At 36.8% G+C, this 8,614-nt stretch overlaps 1 long non-coding RNA gene across 1 annotated transcript; it reads left to right on the top strand.

The window, feature by feature from the left end:
* Window positions 1-6,728: 6,728 nt before the first annotated feature.
* Window positions 6,729-8,259, top strand: LOC306838006. The gene is made up of 3 exons (XR_013781020.1): window positions 6,729-7,270; window positions 7,302-8,113; window positions 8,156-8,259. It is a non-coding gene; the product is annotated as an uncharacterized lncRNA (long non-coding RNA).
* The last annotated feature ends 355 nt before the right edge of the window (window positions 8,260-8,614 follow it).

Raw genomic sequence — 8,614 nt, 5'->3', positions numbered from 1 at the left:
CTATAGTGATTAAAATGGGACCAAGATCCTTTGTGATACACATTGATTCCTTTCAGTTCTTAGAGTCTCACAAATGCTTATAAAATGTGAAGTAACTAAAACATTGTGAATGACTTTGATTGGCCTGTATGATTTTACAATGGAGGTTTGTCGTCCAAAGGGATACTGTTCATGTTTTGGATCAGTCCAGTGCTCTGCAAATACTCAGATTATCACTAGTATTGAACCTTAATGTGTTGTGTTGCTGGAAAATATCCTCCTAACACACACTGCATCCACATGTGAGTGCTCTTATTGTATATGGTTGTTGATTTAATTTTCTATATTTCTCGGGGAGTTCCTTTTTTAAGCCCATATCGGGTTTTTTAACCTCTCCCGCACTTACTATTTTTTTTTTGTGTGTAATGTTTTCTTATTTGTGTAATTGTCTTTTTGGTGTAAATAAACAAATCAAATATATTCATGTCAAAAATATAGTGCTGTCTTAATCTGCTGAAAATGTAAAGTATCACAACACAACTTGATTTGGCACATAAATAGTCAAATTGATCAGAGTAGAATGTGAAAACCTTGGACTTTTGGAAAGAGTATTCACTGGATGCAGCAGGAATTTGTTATAAACTTCACATCTGGATTAAACGTGTTTGAAGGAGTTTCACACAGCTCAACATTTGCTGCACGTGCTTTGGGAAAAAATGGCCTTTTAATGTTGCATTTAAGAAATGACAGCTACAAAAAACTGTTAAACAACAACCTAGTAGAAATATGTGGTGCTGTATTTGTGAACCCATTTTTCTCCCTGGGTTCAGTTCTGGAATTCAAAAGACCCGCTTAACGTTCTTAATGTTCGCAGTGAAATCCAGATAGAAACTGAATACGTGATTTATAGCCTAAATCTTCAATGGCTATGACTCAGAATCATGAAACACAGGACATGATGGAAAACTGTCCATTGTGCCAAGGGCGGTATACATATTCAGGTTTGCCTTGATGTTGAGAGTGGTGTGAGAGCTGTATCTCAGACGTGGGAAAGATGTACATTTTGGGAGACATCATCAGTAGTGTACCTTAGAATCAGTGGGTGTTTCGGCCTTTCAGCACCAAAAGAGGGGAGACGGATCAGCCAGGCAAACAATTAGTCAAGTCTAGTTTATCTGTATAGCACATTTAAAAAACATCTTCAGCTTTACAACGTTACTGTTTGTACGCTTTACAGGCGAACAAACAGACACTTACCTCGACTAAAAATAAATAAATAAAATCAGGGACTCAAATCATCAAAAGGCTAAGAAACAGCCATTCTAATAAATAAAGCAAGTCATGGACTTGGACCCCCTGGATAAGAGTCAGGGACCCATAACAAAGAGTCAGGGACCCATAAGAATCATGAAACACTACATATCATTAGTAGTGTACCTTTGAGTAACAGTGTGTTTCAGTCTTTTATCACTAGACACCCTCATCAAAGGTGGCCAACTATTCATATATCTTGCTTTCGTAAGGTTGTGATCTTTTAGCCTAACATCTTATCTGACAATCTTGGTTCCAAGTGGCAGAATTGTATTGTCCTGCTAAACTGAATAAATTAGCTGAAACAATGACGGATTTGTATTTTTCTGTTCTGTCCTGCATTAAGATATTTTCTGGTAGGAATATTTCATGTCCTGTATGAACAGAAGAGATGTCTACAGCTACCTTTGAGCGTACATAGTTAATCCCTGCTGTTTTAAAAGACTACTGTTTTTTTTGTTTGTTCTTTTTGAAAAGGCAATATTACACACAAATATACAAATACATGTCTTTACAAGTCCTTTTTACAGTTTGTTTTGGTTTATGCACAGAAAGAAAAAAAATCCACATGGCCTATGTGAAAATCCACTTGGTTCTGATCAAATTAGTCAGTCCTCCATTGTTGTTTCTTGGTGTATATACCCTTTTATACTTGTTATACGCATTTGCTTTTAGTATACACCACCAGGTCGTATAAGTACATACATTCCGTTGTGTGCAGCATTTCTACTGTTAATCTTCTCAACAGTAAAGTTATTGCATAATCACATTTCATTCAAAAAATCCTACAGTGTTAAACTTTAGTAAGCATTGTGTAGAAGGCTTTCACAAAAGTAACACAGATGCACACACACACATATAAAGGTAAAACCATTGTTCGTGAGCCACAGGGAGGTTGCATGTGATTTATCCATCCCACCTTCTCGCGTCTCTCTTACTAAATACTTCCCAGGAGAGCATTGTGTTGCCTGGAAACTCAATTTAACAAGGTCAGAGGCAGGAGAGAGGTAAAGAGAGACTGACACCTCAGCCTTCACCAACCCTCCACAGACGCTGCTACGGCTGCTTTATTTCCAGAGGACAGGCCAGGTGAGCCAACATTTATTTACAATGCCCTCTATTTAATAGACATGACTGTGCTCCACAGTATTCACTCCTGTTAAATACATACCTCGCTTTTGTCCCATTTACTGCAAAAGTTGTGGGACTCACAACATTTGAAAGTAAAGTCACCTCATTTGAAAAACCTGGAATTATACATACAAATTATAGAATACATTGTAAAAAAATTCGAATTTTTAAAAAAAAGTTATTGTCTGCACTAGATTACTGGATATCGGTTTATTTTTTGATAATGTCAAGCTTACTACAATGCGAAGATATGATTAATGATTAATCAAATGCTTTATATCTTTGCATACGGCTCTAGACAAGTTTAAATGAAAACATATTTAAAATTAATTTTTGAGCACCATTCTGTATACTGTAAGCTTCATGTTACTTGTAAATTCATGCATAGGCCATATTTCTATGCATTGCAGGATAAACCCAATGTAATGATTATCATCTTTGCAAAATGGGTCAGATAGGTGAGATAGAGTATAGCTGTGATAGGTATTCAGTGTGTGCCAGGTGTCAGGAGTGCATGCAGAGTTGGTAACCCAGGACGAGATCAGTAATCAGAGGAGCTGCTGGCAGTGGTTGGAAGTGAGAGCGGATCAGGTGACTCTATTGTCAGATCAAATGAATGGAAATAGAGTGGAGGACACAAGGGGTAAATCTTAGTTTTTGTGTGTGGTCAAAATAAAATATATTTGATTCAATTGGAAAGCCTCCTCATACTATTAAGCTACTTGGTAATTATGGAGTTCTCAGTATTGAGTTAATGTCTGTCTTTGACTGCCCCGACTGACTTTAACGTTTGGAGGCTGTTTTAGTGAGATGTGATCAGAGGTGTACTCTGGTTGGCTCTTGCACAGTGCAGATTTGAGCCTGGCTGGGTTTGTTTCCAATCCATTTTCATAGCGCACACTAATATGTCAACTTCAATCACTGGACGCGTTTACCAAGAATTTGTGTTAAAGAGGAAACTTCTGGATTAATAAATGCTTTTAACTTCTTACTGAGATACATGCACATGACAACGTATGCTTTACTTTGTAAAAGATCAACAAATATAAATGTAATCATTTCTTTAGATCCCAGATGTCTTTGCAGTGAGAGGAAGGGAGAGGCAAGTGTTGAACAACTTAGAAAATCCCCTTTGGCTCTTCCTGATGATTTGTTGAATTAGAAGTATTTATTACCTTTTATTGTTCTTAAAGACAGATTTCTGAATTACAGCCTTGCACTCAGGTATAAAAGAAAACTGTCCCAATAAATTAAGTATTTTTGGGTTGACACAGAAAGAAAGCCTCTGAAGTTATCTCAATTGTCATATCAATACATCTAAGCAACACATTTAGACTATACAGAGAGTTCAAGAAAATGTAGTCTCACTGTAATGATGGAACAGAGATCATGTAAGCTACATCCACACAGACTTTGTATTTTACTATCTCTCTTATCTGCAGATGTAAGATGTGATGCTATAAGCCTAGATAATGTGTTAATTTTCTTTAATTTGTCTAGTACCCTGACGTTTCCTCTAGCTGCTGTATGTAAAGATGTCCGCCATGCACTGGGAGGCCAGACGGCGTCAGAGTTCTCTGGACAACAGGATGGCAAGACAAAAACTGCAAGTAAATAACAGCTTTCACTGACCGTACTAAAGTGCACTCTCATGAATTCAGGCAATGTTGAAACATGAACTTTCAAACACTGTTCAGCAGCGGATGGCGGTGCAGCAGTCTACCTGCGCTACTTTATTATTGAACAACGGCGGGGCTGATTGGAAACTGAGCAGGGACATGTAACACCACGACAAGGGGCAAACTTGTTTACTGTGTTAGAGTAACTTCCTGTGTCCGGTTGCTGGTTTTCATGATGCTTGTTTTCAGGATACATTGAGAGACAGAAACTTTAGTATTTCTTATAATAATTCTTATAATTTTTCACAGTTCAGTATAATTTACTTAGATGCTTACACTGCAAACACTGGGCTTGTGTATCTGTTTAATTATATCTTAAGCCACATTCACCTGACAAGGCCAGATAAATATCTTATTTAAAGGCAGGGTAGGTCATATTCTCCAGATACACTTTTTAAGATTTCTTGTCTTTAGGTCCTGACAGTAATTACATTGGAGGAGTCGTTCGTCTTTCAACAGGAAGGTCGGGATTAGATTCCCAGCTCCTGCTGTCACATGTTGAAGTACTGTACCGTTGGGAAAGACACTGAACCTCACATTGATCCTGCTTCTACACCAGCTGGGGCTAAATGTATCTGCATTATACTAGTTGATAATACTGATGGGCAGTTAACATAGTAGCCTCTGCCATCAGTGTGTGGAAGTGACATGTAGTGTAAAATCAGCTTTATGGTCTAGAGGATGTCAACACACTTTACAAAACCAAGTCCATTTTTATTTGAGTTTTAGCAGTAAAATTGAGAAAGGCTTCATCTTGTTTTTGATAATATATAAATAACATTTATCAATCAGTTTGAAAGCAAATGACAATAAGCCAGATTTACCTGATCAGCTACCCCAACACACCAGAAGAACTATTGAGTAAAAAAACAAGCAACTGTTCCAAACTACAAGCTAGAAGTAAAAAGAATAGAAGAGAAAGATCCACATGAAATCTTTAAATTGGATAAAGGACACTGTATAATGGGTATTTATACAATGAATTGTTTCTGTCTGTTGAGAAGTACTATTTTTTTTTTTTACTGCTGGAGTTTTGAAGCGTTGACTTCAATTAATCATTTGTCTTCACAGATGTTGCAGAGCAAACCTGAGACCAGTAACAATGAACCTGCATCAAATACAGCAGAAGAGCAGACAGGTATATTGTTACTTTCGACACGAGGTTAATCAGAACAAGTTTGTATTAACACCATTCATCCAGTAGAATAGTCGATCCTAGCTTCTTTTAAAGTACTTCCACTCCCTAATCCCAACTCAAGTGTTTTTACCCCTCAATTTAGCAAAAAGTCAACACACATGTAAAGTTCACAGTACACTTTACACTCCAGCGAACACAAACAAAAACACAGCAGGCCAGCCTTCACAGTCCAGAGCGCTCTCAATCCCTCTTCAGGATTCATGAAGGGTCACACAGTCTGCTCCACTGTGTGTGTCAGATATCAGGAACGCAGTTTTCATCACATTACATCCTAAAAGGAAGGATGGCATGTACTGCAGACTTTTTTCATCTTATCGGAAACTGACACATATCAGTAAAGATTCCTGAGTTTAAAGAAAAGTATAACTTTACTGTCCCCTCAGAGAATTTTCTTAATTGGACTACAGTGGCACATACATCTGCAACCATAGTGGTAAAACCATCAAACAATGAGACAAATTGTTTGTTAAAAGATACCTTATTAATTCAATACAACGTATATAAAAGCGTTCATTTGCTTTTGCAGATTGCATCATGTTTTTCACGTGTTGTTTCCAGCTGGAGGGCACTGTCCTCACTGTAAGGGCGACCTGAAGACACCTGTCAATCACAGTGCCAAGGTACCCAACAGATACTCAGTAAGTAGCACCTTCTAAATACAATGAATAAGAGCTTCTAAACCAGCAAGCAGGAAATCAAAGCTTATATATAGAAATGTTGAAACAAAAAATGTCTCTTCTCTTAAAGTCTTTGCAGTACAAACAGCAGTGGTGAGGACAATGAGCAACAGCACCTCTCCATGAGCACCTGGAGGATTACTGGACACAGTTTGGAAGATCTGAACAGTAGCATTTGTTTTTTGGTTTCTAGTTATCATGGCTTTAAGTTAATGGAATTCACTGAAGATGTATCTCGTCTACAAGTAAACCATACCAACTGGACCAATGGTTGACCTTGGAAATATGATATCCTGTCATTTGTTCATTAACGTTTGGATTTAAGATCACAGTAAGCTTAGCCGATTAGAAATGGTGACATCACAACATGGGTTGTGATTTTCTTTGATTCATACATTAAGTTTATCACATAACCAGTAACTGGTGGAAGAAAAGCTTTTTTTAAACTACGGACCAACATTTGGGTTTTTCCCAGGGTCCCTATGTCTAATGGGAATTATATCGTAAGATTTTTCTTGCATAAAGGTTTAAATAATAATAATGACTGATTAAATTACCAAAATGGTAAATAGTGATGGTAAATAGCGCCATGTCACACCTACTCATTCACATAGTGGTAGCAGAGGTTGCTGTAGTGAAACCAACAGAAGTAACTCCCATTCATACACTGCTAAAGAAATGGTAGTAATTCGTGGTTAAGTGTCTTGCCAAAGAAAAAATAGTTAAACAGCAAAAAGCCACAGAATCCCCTCATTGGTGTAATGACTTTAATCAGATACAGATTGATTTGTACATCATAACCATGTTCATAAAGTGCAACACAGAAACAAAAGCTCAAACAATCCAGCTTTTCCCCTCTTTCTTAAATATTTCACTTATATTCATCAACAAATGGAAAAGAATAAAAAAAATCACCTGACCATTCCTCACAGAGCACATAAAGGTTGATGATTAAATCAAAGACACATACAGAACAGTGTGTGTGTGTGTGAAACTTTTACTCTTTATCACAAGTGCACATTTCAGCCTGGTTCAGTCTCAGCAGAATGGAGCATGACGTCAGTTAAAGGGACTATGGTGAGGGTGAATGTGTGAAATTGAACCTTCGATAAAAGAATATAAAGTTCAGGTAAGTTGGGCAGTAAACGCACAAACTGTGTATATGCAGCAGGAGATGAATTCCATATTCCAAAAAATAATTACACGTGTCATTTAATCTGCCATTTTCTTTGTAAACTAAATGCTTAAATTTGGTTAGGTGGTTAAAGTCCGGGATGAACTCAACAGTGGTCTCCGTTTAATAGTACTGTTGTCAACTCTTCTAAGGTCTCAATCTTGTGTCACCTGTATTTTCAGAAAACTTTGGTTTTGAATAAATGACTGAGCGTAGCTGAGGGATAAATGTCTCAGAACAATTGCTACTATTATTCCACATTATTGTGTCAGGATTATGTCAATCAGCAATTTAAATAGTTATGTTTAGATAAATTAAAGTGTTAATCTCTCTTTGCTCCGAGCTGTTATCTGATGTTCCGTACCTTTAAGAAAAGAGCTCAACATTTTACACGTTTGCTAACTCAGATTGCTATTTGTCATTTAAACAGCAGAAAGCAAATGCAGAAAGCAGAAAGCAAATGCTTTTTTTTGTAGTCTGTGTAAAATATCCAAACACAAAGTGCTGTTCATCGTAACCAAAAATTCTTCAATCCCTCTCATTGGCAAAAAAAAATTAATACAAGCGCAAATCACAAAGAAAAACACTAACACACACACTCGCACACACACAGCAGTGCAAATTCAACCACCACACAACAAGCCTAAAAATACAACAGCTTTTCTCTTAACACAGCTTTAAAGTCTTTTTCTTTTTTACATCTCCAGACAACTTCAAGCATCCAAAACAAAACAAAAAAACAAACATGAAAACAATCCCAACTAAAATGTATGAAGTTAACTGATAGTCATAGCGTCCGGCTAGTATCTATTTATACATTTGAAGAGAAAATAGCACATTTTCACATTATTACACACATTTTTTTTTTCTTTCGATTTCCTGATTAAGCTTGGAATGACTTCACTCTTATTGTACATACGCTTCATGTGCTCTTCTAAGAGGCACACATGCTTTTGGAGTATCAGTCCCCCACCTGACCACTTTTCAGACAAACTAAAGAGAGGAGGCAAAATGATAACACACGTGGAGCTGGCTAAATCATATTTTAAGTCATTTCACTAACTCCATTTTGCCAAATATACAGTATATACAGTACAGTGTAGCTCAAGTCCAAAACAAACAAACAAAAAAAACCCAAAATGACAAAATTATTTAATTCAGGATTTCCTTATGTAAAAGATCAACAGATATTTATCCAGTAACGTTCTGTTGCTAGGCAACTTTCGCTGACACGTAAAGAGTGCCATCTGTGAAAATGGAACATCAAGTGATGTAGAGTTCTTTCTTAGGTCAAGTCAAATTTAGATTTAATGTAGGCTACTAAATCATAACAGATCATGCCATTGTAAAATTACTATTCAGAGATATAACATTTTAGCAGAGGGCTGATTAGAAACTTGATTACTTCCAGCAATTAAACATCTAACTTACTCTCAGTATGCTTCAAATAAAGTGATTTATTGGG

Source organism: Symphodus melops (genome assembly GCF_947650265.1).
Source record: "Symphodus melops genome assembly, chromosome: 17".
NCBI lineage: Eukaryota > Metazoa > Chordata > Actinopteri > Labriformes > Labridae > Symphodus > Symphodus melops.
This window is presented reverse-complemented; position numbering and strand designations above follow the sequence as displayed.